The following is a 14,610-nucleotide window of genomic DNA, read 5'->3' on the forward strand; positions in this document are numbered from 1 at the left end:
GGAGCGGCCGTATCCTGCAATAAATGGTCTGGGCATATAAATAATAAAGTAAAAATGGGCCTAAAGCTGCCGGGACTTTTGTTTGCAGGAAATAGGATAACTCTAAGCAATTTATGGTACTGCTTCCCAGCTAGAGTCCAAGGGCTTTTTAGTTAGTAATGGCAATAACAGGAATGGCTTCATGTCAAGATAGAGCCACAAGTACTAGGCAGAAAGAGAGCAACAAATATTAAAAGATGTCAACTGCCAGCACGAGTTGATTGCAACTTGTAGCACTGGGGAAAATGAAGCATGCCAGGAGCATTAGTAGTCAGAGAACCAGCCATCAAAAAACCTCTGAGGCCAATAACAACTCAAATCCCTTGAACCCTGACTTCCTGAGGAAAGAGACAAAGAATAATTTATGAGCACTGGAGGCCTGATCTGTTAACACATTATTATCTTTGTCAGTCAGAGTAATTACTGACCTGAAAATACCATGGATATGCATTAAGAACAACATTCCTGGAGTGATTTCATGAAGTACAAATGCAGCAACAAATCCTCATTGTTCCCTAATATCAGATTTCATTCTCAATATTATCAGTAGCTTCCATTTACTGAGCACTTACTATGTGGGGTTGTTGCAAAAGATTTGTATGTTTTATCTCATTCAGTGCTCACCATGACCTTATGAGGTAGGCACTGTTATTAGCTGCATTTTACAGATGAGTAAGTAAAATAAGCACAAGAGACTATGCCACTTAGCCAAGGAAACAAACAAAATTGGTAAATGTAGTTTCAGGAGTCAGACCCAATTCTGTCTGACTTCAGAGCTTGATCCTGAATATCTCATATTGCCTCGTGTAATAAAAAAAAAAAACAAACAAATAATTACAGCATCCTCAGTTGACATGTTTTGCATGCTTAATATACACTAAACATTGGGCTAAATGTTTGTTTGTTTTTTGTTTTTGAGATGGAATGTCGCTCTGTCACCCCGGCTGGAGTGCAGTGGCACGATCTCGGCTCACTGTAACCTCTGCCTCCTGGGTTCAAGTGATTCTCCTGGCTCAGCCTCCCGAGTAGCTGGGATTATAGGTGCCTGCCACAACACCTGGCTAATTTTTGTATTTTAGGTAGAGATGGGGTTTCGCCATGTTGGCCAGTCTAGTCTCAAACTCCGGACTTCAAATCATCTGCCTGCCTCGGCCTCCCAAAGTGCCAGGATTACAGGGGTGAGCCACCGTGCCTTGCTTGGGCTAAATGTTTGAATAAACCGGGATAGGATAACCCCTGTAACAAACAACCCCAAATCCTTTGTGTCTTTTAATATAATACAAGTTTTTTTTTCTTTTTTCTTTGTTTTGTTGCCACATGTCACAGACCAGTGAGGTAAGCAGAAGGTAGGTGTGGATGGTGCAAAGGGGCTCTGTTCCATGCAGTCATTCAGAGAACTAGGCTTCTTCCTAGTGAGTATTCAACATGTGTACTCCAAAGTGACCATAAAAAGAAAGGTGAGAGATCATGAGAAAGGCACACCTAATCTTAACTGCCTTAGCCCAAAACTGACCCGACCCTTGGGCTTATACCTTATTGTTGATAAGTAGTTACTTGGCTCATCTAGATACATGGTTGCTGCAAAACAGAGCTTGTGTCCAAGAGGAGTGACACATTTGGTGAGTGTCTAGCTAGTTCCTGGCAAAGTATTTTACCTGCATTAGTTCATACTTCACACAACTTTATGAAGTTATTCTTTTCATGATAAAAATGAGGAAACCAAGATACAGGGAGGTTTCATTTTCTCAAGATCAAACAAGTAGTTGTTAGAGGTGGGATTATGGTGGAGGGGGAATGACAAAGAGATTCTCACAAATGACAAAAATAAAAATTTGTAAGCATTCTTTATCCTATATCTGTTGATAATTTCATGGAATTATCACCAACATTTTCCTCTGTAGTCATTTCCTATATCCAATAACTAGTTCTCTAGCTCTACTTACTTATTGCAATTCCCTGAAATAACTTTTTCTTTGTTATCTCAGGGCTTTTGTATAACCTGCTGTTCTATTGTTTTTTTGACTTGAGCCACTTTGATGCATCCGTTAGGTCAGAGCTTAGATAGCACTTCTTCAGAAAGTCCCATTTGATTTCAAAGCCTGAATTAGGGATTTTGCTATGAGCTCCCTTAGCATCCTGGGTTTCCCTGGTCATCATACTTGTCACACTGTACTTTAACTTTTGATTAATGGATCTGTCTTTCTTGCTATAGGCTAAGTTATTCCATAGCAGAGTTTGGTCTAGCTCATATATCTCTGCATCCTAGCATCCAAAGTGTCTGGTACACAGTAAGAGTCAAATGAATATTTGTTAAATAAGTGAATGAACGAATTAATTCCTGTATATTTTCCCAGAATACTCTGAAGCCATACTCACCCTTCCATGGCTTTAATCTCAATAATTCACTTTTCCTTCTCTTAGCTTCTAAATCTAAATCATTCATGTACTCAGGTAAGCCTGAGTACTTAAATAGGCTAGATATTGTAGTAAGCCCTGGGAAGATTCAAAGGAGAAAATTACTCCTCTTGTGCTCTCAAGGAGTTCACAATCTAGGGAAGGATAGAGGCTCTATCCTATCAGGGTTCAGGATGTAACCCTGAATTATGATGCAATCTGGTAAGAACAACTACAGAGGAATGTGGAAACCAGATGTTGTGATGGCCCAGAGAAAGTAGTCATTGGGGAGGTGGGAAAAAGCCTCCAATGAGGAGACCTATGAGCCAGACTTTAAAAAATATATCAGATAGAGATAGAGTGGATGGTCATCAAACACACAGGGAATCACATAAAACAAATGAGGAATATGTAAATATTTCATTTTTGAAGGATATAAGAAGACAATCCAATAAAAATAGGCAAATTATTTGGAAGGATATTTTGTGAAACAAGATAAAAGAATGACCAACGATACATGAAAAGTTGCTCAACATCATTAGACATGAGAAAAACTTAAGTTAAAACTATAGTGAGATGCCTCTGTATACCCACTTGAATGGCTAAAATTAAAGAGACCTAAATATCAAGTACTGACTGACAAGAAAGAGCATCTGGAACCCTCATACAATGCTGGTGGGAATATAAAATAGTATAGCCATTTTGGAAGACTGGTAGTTTCTTATAGGGTTAATTATACACTTTCCTGAAGACCAAGCCATTCCACTCCTAGATATTTACCCAAGAGAAATGAAAATATATCCACACAAATATCTGTACATACGTTTTCCTAGAAACTTTATTCATAATGGACAAAAACTGCAAATAAGTGTTCCTCAGTAGGAAAACGGATAAACAAATCATAGTATATCCATAAAATGGAATATTCCTCATGAATAAAAGGAAATAAACTAATGTTATATCCAACAGCATGCATGAATCTCAGAAACATTAGGCTGAGTGAAAGACACCAGACGCAAGAGTACATGCTGTATGTTCCCATTTATATAAAGTTCGAGAATGGACAAAATCAATGAACAGAAAGGTGATCTGTGGTGATCTAGGGCCAAAAGCTGGAGAGGGAATGACTGCAAATGGACATGAGTAAGCATTCTGGGATGGTGGAAATATTCTACATCTGGATTGTGACTGCCTGTGTTTGTTAAAACTTACCATGTTGTATACTTAAAATGGGTACATTTTATTGTGTATAATTTTTTTCTCAATAAAATTTATTTAAAAAGTAAACAAAATGAAACAAAACAAGGAGATGTAGAAATGTACCTTTGAGACATGGCAAGGGGTCCAATGCAGTCATTGTGCAGACTTTGCTTGGAATCACTATCTTGAAAGGCATGCTGAGGTGAAGAGAGATGCTGAGGTTATTGGACTCTACTCCATAGGCCAATGGATTTCAATTTGTTTACCGTGACCACAGTAAGACATTTTATATTGTGACCCAGTCTCTCTCATTCACACACACCCATGCAATTTCATGTACATGCACATGCCAACCTGAAAAAAAGTGTTCTGTCAAACTGTTCTAGTCAACCACATGTGCCACATTCTGATATCATTTCTCTTCAAGTAGACTATATGGTGGATAGACAAAGTAAATTAATTCCACAATTTGCCAATGTATTCTGTCTGTGTAGCTTGAAGAAACAAATGTATTGTGTCTGTGTAGCTTGAAGAACCACCAAAATTTTTTATTCAGATAAGTGACATATTTACAGAACTCTGGAAATCATTTAGAGGATAAAAAATAATGAGGGTTTGGAGGAAGAGAGATTAATTAGAAGATTATCAGAATAAGAATAATAGTACTTATGGTTGCTTACTCTGTGTCATGTGCTTTTCTAAGCTTTTTACATATAATTTTACATAATCCTAATTGCAACACTGTCAGGTAGGAATAATTACTATCCCCATTTTACAGAAAAGCAAACTGAGGTTAGAGATATTAAGGAACTTGTTAAAGATCCTGGAATTAATAAGGACCAAAGTAGGAATATCTGACAGCAGAGATTAAATTCTTAATCTCCAGACTCAGAGGCCTCTGGGGGGACATGAAGGCAGGAGTTTAGGGATAGAGAGGGAGAATGGAAAGTTATTACCAAGATGGACTCCTCAGGGGTTGGCGATCCAGACTAATGTAGAATTTACAGAGCAGAAGGAATTGTGGCTGACTCTCAACTTTTTAATTTGGATAACTGGTTGTATGGTGACACCATTGATGAATGTAGAGAACACAAAATAATTTGTTTTGGTGGATGGGTAAGGGAATTATAGTGGGGAGATAATGAGTTTGCTTTGGGACACATTGAGTTTGAAATGCCCTTGGAGCATCCATGGATGCTCCACACCTACCTGCAGTTACAGTAGAAGGAGTTGACCTCTCTCTTGCCATCTCTTGGTCTGCTTCATTGTTGGTCCCATTATCGTTACAAAATGATTGTCAGCAGATTGGGGAGTCATAAACTTCTTGGTTCATTAGCAGAAGATGAGCAATTGTTTTGTCTATTGGCTCTAATAATGCTGATTGGGCAGATTAGGCTGCCTACCCACTCCTCCATCAGTCATTGCAATTAAGTGTACTATGAAAATCTCACTTCTCTCTTTGGAGCAAAATAGGGTCACTCAGACTCTATGGACCACTGAAGGGAAAAGGATGGTGAGACAAATATGGCTGTTCCTAGAAGTTAAATAAATGAATCCTGGATAGTGGTAACAACAGAAGTCCATTACATGAGGCTCTTCTTGACTCAAGCACAGTGGACTACTTGTTGGCCCCAAAACATCATGTGCTTTCTTGCATTAGGATCTTTGATAATATTGTGTCCATTGCCAGGAATGCCCAGCCCTTTGCTGGATGAAGTGCTACCAACCTTACATTGCATTCAATGATGCCAATCTATTTAATTAAATGATCTTGAATTGTCCTGCCTCTGAACCTTGTAACAATGTTTATCTTTCTTTCAGGCCTTTGTGTTACAGTTTTTTGTGCCCCTTACTTGTCTTGTTTTCCAGTGATCTATAAGCTGCCTGAGGGCACGTGCTGTGTACCTCCAAGAGCACATTGTCCAACAACGCACATTAGAGTGGGTGTTCATTACAGATTTGCTGACATGAATTAATTTCAAGGAATTGTTTTATAGGTCTGACCTGAAAGATATATGAAATAACTTGTTTTCACAGGGAGACACATTTGAAAGAGACCCTATATTTTTCACTGTTGTTATTACCAGCTGTTCACAGTGGAATGAGAAGGATTTGCTCTTTGATTAGATTTTAAAATTGAAACAGCTGCATGTGAGTTGAGCTCAGAAGAATATATGACAGTTTTATAGAGACATTTGGCAGTTGGGTCGTGAAATGAAAGTGTTGCCACTGTAAAACTATTATTTGTCCTGGGGAAGTTCTAAAACAAAGGAAAAATAATTTTGCTTTTGTAAAACATAAAGGCTGATAGATGGTAATTATTTTCTGCTTGGCTGCAATTATGACTTCCTAACATAATATAGTATATTAATGACTGTGCTGTGTTAATTAGAGAAACAGGTATATTACAAATATGAGACTTTAACAGTGGCAACCTATTTGAATGCTTAACTTTATGGAAAATGGTGTGAAACATTATTTTTCACTGTTGTGGCTTTGGACTCTCAAAGCCAAAAAATTTGAGGAATGAATTTATAGGCTTATCAACACAGAGGATCAACTAATTGACATATTTTTTGCACAATTTGTTCCAAGAAATGCTAAATCTGAGATGGGAAAGATGCAAATTCTATAACCTATGGTTATAGAGGGGAGAAAAAACATCTAATCCTATCGTGCTCTTCACGTGACCCCTGGCCATTATTCTCTTGGTTGTAAGGTTGTTTGTTTTTCTGTGTATTAATTAGATATAGATGCAGACCTAAATTTTGGAGTGTATGGTTTAAGTCTGGTTAAAACAACACTTCCGCAGGGATTATCAGGCCTTTGTGCTGTTCTCAGGATCTTGTGTCTTTCTCAGGTGTGTTTAGAGACAGTACCACATTCTACCCCTTGGGAGCAAATAAGAGTAACTGGAGAGCACAGTTAATAATAGCTCTCCTACCTACTCTCTTTCATAGATTATGCTTACTTTTCCCCACTGGTATACTGGCAAGGGTTCTGAGGGACTAGTCATGATGAAAATAGCCAACATTCATTGAGTCCCAACGACATGCTAAATGCTTTACATACAACCCTATTAGTTAGGTATGATTATCATCCCTGTTTTATAGGTGAGCAAATTGAGACTTGGGTTAAGTAAATTTGCCCAAAGTTATATAATTAGAAAATGTTGGGATTTGAACCATAAGTATTTGCTTATTTTTTGGTCACTTTTACAAATATACTCTTTCATTGCTGTGATCTTCATTTCTAAAATGAGATGAGAAGAAGCTGAATGTCTTATCACAAATTATCAAATTAATCAAATTTATAAATCACAAATATTTATAAACGTGCACCCTGATCTGAATAGCTGTGTGATTCAGGGTGGGCAAAGTGAATCCAAGTATGGCCAAAGTGGCAACAGTGGCACTGCTCTTTTTTTCTGTCTTGAAATTAAGTTTGAGGCTGCATAAATTTACAAATATAATCAATATATTTGCCCTTTTAGTCTTTGAGGTTGCAAACCTAGTTTTAACAAAAATCTGTCAATGCATAGTTAATAGATTCAATGTATATGCATCCATCTCCAGAATACATATAAGGTTATGATTTTACATGTTTGTCCTAAATGGCTGCAGCATCCATATATTATTAGACTGAGCTTTTCTAATAGGGATAAATGTACTGCACTGTGGACTTTCAAGATGGCAAGATACACAACTCATGCTCAGTGAAGCTGGGGAAAATATATTATCCCTCTGCTATGCTGTGACATGCATATATTCCATTCAAGCTTCATGAGGGCATGAAATCCAGAGAGAGATAAAACACCAACAACAAAACCACAGAGACAGACTTCCATGCTGGCTTTTACGAAAGTTTCTGTTGGCTCAATATTATTTGTGTAGAGTGCAAAAAGAGAAATTTTGTTAAAATACTGTATTTTATAAGTTTTTTCTCTTGCAAGTTACATTTCTCTACATTGCTTGAAAATCCAGGGAGACTTTTAATAAATGATAGGGAAAGGGTTCTAGTCCAGTTTAGTAATAATGCAATGTGGAAAATATTTTTACACAGTTACTTACAAATTATCAAAATAATGTAAGTTCAATATTTTATTTCCTAAAGATCATAGCTTTTGTCAACTTGTTTTGAATAATTGTTTTCATCTGGCATGTTTCCTTTTGCACTTTTCGTGTTAGCATTTTAGAACTAAAAATAAAGGCATCCTTCCTTAGTTAATAAACTTTATGAGCAGATACTGATCATTTTATTCAGAATGGCAAAAGAAACGATGATTTTGGTAGTAAATTTTCACAAGAGGTATTATTTTCAATTTTTGTTTTCCACATAGGACAATACACGAATCAAAACTAGTGAAACTGTTGGGCGGAGGGTGTTCCAGTAGCTCATAGAAAATACCCCACAATGCCTCTTTGCACTAAATGTCAAACCAAGTCTGGAGTCAGAACTGTGTTGCTGAACCTCAGAGATCAAATATTATGATCGTTAACTCTGTGGAAATACACACATGAAGAGAGGACTTAAAATTCTGGGTGTCACCTTCCTTGGCAACACTAAATAGATTTCAGGAGGGCATTAAAGTTAGGATTGAAGCCAGAAATTTTGGATGCTAGCTACTGTAGATTCCACTTTGATCTCTGAAACAGAAATGGCATTGTAAATGAGAATTTTACATTCGCACAGAAAACTTGACGATAGCTTTAGTTTAAGGAAGAGAAAACTAAGACTTGAGACTAAGCATATCAATCATGATTCAGTTCAGTTGGCTTGATAGAGATAGCATTCTCTCTCACATTGTTGAAGGCTGAAGGTTTGTATTCCAGGGTTGATGTCGCTTCTAGAAAACAGTTAATGACTCATACACCTCTAGCTAACTGCTTTACCATTTTTAGGATGGTCCAGGATGATGACTAGAACTCTAGCCATCCTGTGGAGGAAGAGATTAAAAGGAAGATAAGGAGAACATGTCATGTTCTTAAAGTAAGTTTTCTAGAAGCTGTCTCATACCACTTTTCTCTATGTCTCATTGGTCCAAATTTAGTTCTATGGATGCACCTAGCTGCAAAAGAAGTTGGGAAATGTAGTCTTGATTCTTGGAGCCATCTGCTCAGCTAAGGAGTTGAGAGTTCTTTCTAAGAGAAAGGCAAACAAGACCTAGAGGTGCTAACCTACTATCTCTGCTGCAGGGGTATTAAATAATTGCTTAGGATCTTACAGTTTTCTAGTGGTAGAGATTAGAAGTATATCCCTTCATGGTACAGTACTCTTTAAATCAAAGAAAATGACCCTCTAATCTTATATGGAGCAAAGTTGTGTATAGAGGGAAATGAGAATGAAGATCATTATTATTTTAAAGTTAGGTTAGAAAGTTTGGTTTTAAGCATCCTTCCATTTATGCATAGTTGCCTATTATAACATGATTTCTATTCTATTTTTATCCCCCCCAGTTTAAAATAGACTTAAAAAGTCTTCTTAGAATATAAAGATTATATCCAAATTTCCCATCCATTAACATTGCTGAAACAATGAAAGTCAGAGGATCATCTAGCTTCTGACCATAAATCTCAAGTGGGCAGTTTGCCCTGCCTGGGCAGCTGTTGGTGTTCCCTGGTCAGCTCAGTCCAGCACCCTCTGGGACACTGCTTCACACCTTCTCTTGCTCCTCCAGCATCTGACACCCTTTCCCTTCACATTTAGTTGATGGTCTTGTCTCATTTCACCGAGAGAATAAAGACAAACACAAGGTAATTTCTTCTATTTCCTACCACTATATTATGAGTCCACCTGTGCCTGTATCCATATACTTAGCCTTTTCTTTTGTTATAATGCATGAAAAATCCTGTTTCTTTTGAAGCCCAACTCCACATTTATATGCTGAATCCCATCCTTCTTGCCTGCTCAAGGACTTTGCTCCTGCAATTATGTTCTCTTTCTCTGACATTATTTTCTCCTTCCCTATACAATCATTTCTACCAACACCCAAAGACATTCTAAAATCTTCCTTGACAAAATCCTTTACTGCAGACCAGATGTCACATCCCCTTTCAGGTGGGATTTCCTTGAAAGAATGTTTTAATATTCATTCATTGGCCCATTCCACTAAGACTTTCATCCTTAACACACTACTGCAATCCTTCTTATCAAAGTTACCAATGATTCGCCTCTTGCCAAATCTTGTGGACATTTCTCAGTCTTAATCTTCCTTGACATGTCAGTAGCACTGAACCCTGTTGTCCAATTCCACCCTCTGGAAGCATATTTTTTTACTGGCTTGGGTAATTCTATTGGCCCCTTGTTTTATTTCTACAGCGATTGTACCTTTCCATTCTTCTTTGCTGGTTCCTCTTCTCCCTGACGTAAGGATTTTGGGGTGCTTTCTCTTCTTTTTCTATGCTTTCTTCCTAGGGAAGTTTATTCAGTACAATAGCTTTAAATATCATCTATTTTTCAGTGGTTCTGAAATTTATAACTTCCACCATTTCTTTTAATCTGGACTCCAGACTTTTATGTCAGACTCCCTCCTCAACATCTCCACTTGGTGTCTAAAGAGGACGTTCAAATTTAACATGTTCAGTTTAGAGCTCTGGATTCCCCTTTCCTAACCATTTCTTCCTTCCATTTTAGAGAAAGGCACCACCATTTGCCAAGTGATATGGGTAAAAAAACCAAGTGGCAATCCTTGATGCCTCTCTATCCTGCAAACCTTCCATTTAATGTATTAGAAAATCTTCACTTCACCCTCAAAATGTTTCCAGAATTTGATCAGTTTCACCATTTTCACCATTCCTTTCCTAGTAAAAGACCCCATTTAGATTCCAAACTGGTTTCTCTGCTTCTGATGGTACCCACAAGACTTTTACTCCAAGTTGAGAGTTACAGAGTTAGCTGAGTACAATGTAAACTAGATTATATAAGTCAGTTTTCTATTCAAAATCCTGCAGCAGCTCACTCAGAACAAAAACACAGCTTCTTACTATGGCTTTTCAGGATCCATTAGATCTGGCCTCTTTCTGTTCACATGATTTCATTTCCTACTACTTTTGCTTTAGGCTCTACCATTCTGGCTCTTCATGTTTCTCAAAAATACTACATTTCCATTTCCATCAGGACCTTCGGACATATAATTTCCTCTGTAAGGACTGCTTCCCTGACTCATATAGGTCTTTATTCTAGATTACCTTCTCAGATGAACCTACTGTGGGTGTGCACAGTCCCTTCATCTTGATCCCTTTACCCAGGTTTATTTTTCCACAATACTTATGACTACACAAGACTGCATGACAGGTACACAGACAATTTTGGTTTCTTTGTTGTCTATCTCCCCTACAGTGTAAGTTCCGTGAAGTTTTAGGCTTTGTCTTGCTTAATCTTTTATCCCCTAGATATGCCTAGAAAAGTTCAAAGTAATATGTATGCATGTGATATTAATATATGAGTAAATGATTCTGCAGCCTTAGAGAGGCTGCAGTTAGTTACCTAAAGAAAAATAGAATTTAAAAAATGTTCTCATTTAATATCTGCTGGATTGTTTAGCCCTCATGCCTTTGATCTTTCTGGAAGAACATATCAGTATGAAGCAAGATCAAGAGTAGCATGGAGGCAAATGTCAGTCTGAGGCAAACTCTGCAAGGTTTGTATTCCAAAGATGGCATTGTGGCCAGAAACAGATCCATTGGCTGCTTGAGTGCATGTTTTACTTCAAACATGGAAAAACATGGAGAATATTCTCCTGAATCAAGCAACACCCTAGAAAATACTGGTTGCCAGAATGCCTCTGCTCCTCCAAAGGATCACATCTCCTTGCCAGCAAGGGAACAAAACTGGATGGAGAAGGAGTTTGATGAATTGACAGAAGTAGGCTTCAGAAGATGGGTAAAAACAAACTCCTCTGAGCTGAAGGAGCATGTTTTAATGCAATGCAAAGAAGCTAAGCACATTAATAAAAGGTTACAGGAACTTCTAACTGGAATAACCAGTTTAGAGATGAACACAAATGACCTGAGGAGCTGAGAAACACAGTATAAGAACTTCATGAAACACACACAAGTATCAAGAGCTGAATCAATCAAGTGAAAGAAAGGATATCAGAGATTGAAGATCAACTTAATGAAATAAAGTGTGAAGACAAGATTAGAGAAGAAAGAATGAAAAGAAATGAACAAAGCCTCCAAGAAATATGGGACTATGTGAAAAGACCAAACCTATGTTTGATTGGTGTATGTGAAAGTGACGGGGAGAAAGGAACCAAGTTGGAAAACACACTTCAGGATATTATCCAGGAGAACTTCCCCAACCTAGCAAGGCAGGCCAATATTCAAATTCAGGAAATACAGAGAACACCACAAAGATATTCCTTGAGAAGCAACCCCAAGACCCATAGTTGTTAGATTCACCAAGGTTGAAGTGAAGGAAAAAATGTAAAGGGCAGCCAGAAGAAAGGTCAGGTTACCCAAAAAGGGAAGCCCATGAGACTAACAGTGGATCTCTCGGCAGACACCCTACAAGCCAGAATAGAGTAGAGGCCAATATTCAACATTCTTAAAGAAAATAATTTCAACCCAGAATTTTATATCCAGCCAAACTAAGCTTCATAAGTGAAGAAGAAATAAAATCCTTTACAGACAATAATGCTGGGGATTTTGTCACCACCAGGCCTTCCTTACAAGGGCTCCTGAAGGAAGCACTAAATATGGAAAAGAAAAACTAGTACCAGCCACTGCAATTACATACCAAAATGTAAAGACCATCGACACTATAAAGAAACTGCATCAACTAAGATAACCAGCTAGTATCATAATGACAGGATCAAATTTACACATAACAATATTAAACTTAAATATAAATGGGCTAAATGCTCCAATTAAAAGACACAGACTGGCAAATTGGAGAGTCAAGACCTATCAGTGTGCTGTATTCAAGAGACCCATCTCATGTGCAAAGACACAAATAGGCTCAAAAATAAAGGGATAGAGGAAGATTTACCAAGCAAATGAACAGTTAAAAAAAAAAAAAAGCAGAGGTTGCAATCCTAGTCTCTGATAAAACAGACTTTAAACCAACAAAGATCAAAAAAGACAAAGAAGGGCATTACATAATGGTAAAGGATCAGTGTAACAAGAAGAGCTAACTATCTTAAATACAGGAGCACACAGATTCATAAAACAAGTTCTTAGAGACCTACAAAGAGACTTAGACTCCTATACAATAATAGTGGGAGACTTTAACACCCCATTGTCAATATTAGATAGACAATGAGACAGAAAATTAACAAGGATATTCAGGACTTGAATGCAGCTCTGGACCAAGTGGACCTAACAGGCATCTACAGAACTCTCCACCCCAAACAAATAGAATATACATTCTTCTCAGCACCGCATAGCTGACCATGTGGTGGTTATTTTAAAATTGACCATATAATTGGAAGTAAAACACTCCTCAGCAAATGCAAAAGAATGGAAATCATAACAGTCTCTCAGACCACAGTGCAATCAAATTAGAACTCAGGATTAAAAACTCACTCAAAACTGCACAACTACATGGAAACTGAACAACCTGCTCCTGAACCACTCCTGAGTAAATAAAGAAATTAAGGCAGAAGTAAATAAGTTTTTTGAAAACAATGAGAACAAAGACACAATGTACCAGAATCTCTGAGACACATCTAAAGTGGTGTTTAGAGGGAAATTTATAGCACTAAATACCCACAGGAGAAAGCAGGAAAGATCTAAAATAGATACCCTAACATCACAATTAAAAGAACTAGAGAAGCAGGAGCAAACAAATTCAAAAGTTAGCGGAAGACAAGAAGTAACTAAGATCAGAGCAGAACTGAAAGAGGTAGAGACACAAAAAACTCTTCAAAAAATCAATGAATCCAGGGTTTTTTTTTTTTTTTGAAAAGATTAACAAAATAAATAGACCACTAGCCAGACTAATAAAGAAGAAAAGAGAGAAGAATCAAACAGACACAATAAAAAACGATAAAGGGGGATATTACCACTGATCCCACAGAAATATAAACTACCATCAAAGAATACTATAAACACCTCTACACAAATAAACTAGACAATCTAGAAGAAATGGATAATTTCCTGGACACATACACCCTCCCAAGACTAAACCAGGAAGAAGTTGAATCCCTGAATAGACCAATCACAAGTTCTGAAATTGAGGCAGTAATTAACAGTGTACCAACCAATAAAAGCCCAGGACCAGACGGATTCACAGCTGAATTCTACCAGCGGTACAAAGAGGAGTTGGTACCATTCCTTCTAAAACTATTCCAAACAATAGAAAAAGGGGGACTCCTCCCTAACTCATTTTATGATGCCAGCAACATCCTGATACCAAAACCTGGCAGAGAGACACAACAAAAAGAGAAAATTTTAGGCCAATATCCCTGATGAACATCAATGCAAAAATTCTTAATAAAATACTGGCAAACTGAATCCAGTGGCACACTAAAAAGCTTATTTACCATGAGCAAGTTGGCTTCATCCCTCTGATGCAAGGCTGGTTTAACATATGCAAATTAATAAACATAATCCATCACATAATCGGAACCAGTGACAAAAGCCACATGATTATCTCAATAAATGCAGAAAAGGCCTTTGATAAAATTTAACACCGCTTCATGCAAAAACCTCTCAATAAACTAGGTACTGATGGAACATATCTCAAAATAGTAAGAACTATTTCTGACAGACCCACAGCCGATATACTGAAAGGGCAAAAGCTGGAAGCATTCCCTTTGAAAACTGGCACAAGACATGGATGCCCTTTCTCACCACTCCTATTCAACATAGTATTGGAAGTGCTGGCCAGGGCAATCAAGCAAGATAAAGAAATAAAGCATATTCAGATAGGAAGGGAGGAAGCCAAATGGTCTCTGTTAGCAGATGACATGATTCTGTTTTTAGAAAACCCCATCTTCTCAGCCCAAAATCTCCTTAAGCTGGTAAGCAACTT

Source organism: Mandrillus leucophaeus, unplaced genomic scaffold, assembly GCF_000951045.1.
Source record: "Mandrillus leucophaeus isolate KB7577 unplaced genomic scaffold, Mleu.le_1.0 Scaffold289, whole genome shotgun sequence".
In the NCBI taxonomy this organism is placed as follows: domain Eukaryota; kingdom Metazoa; phylum Chordata; class Mammalia; order Primates; family Cercopithecidae; genus Mandrillus; species Mandrillus leucophaeus.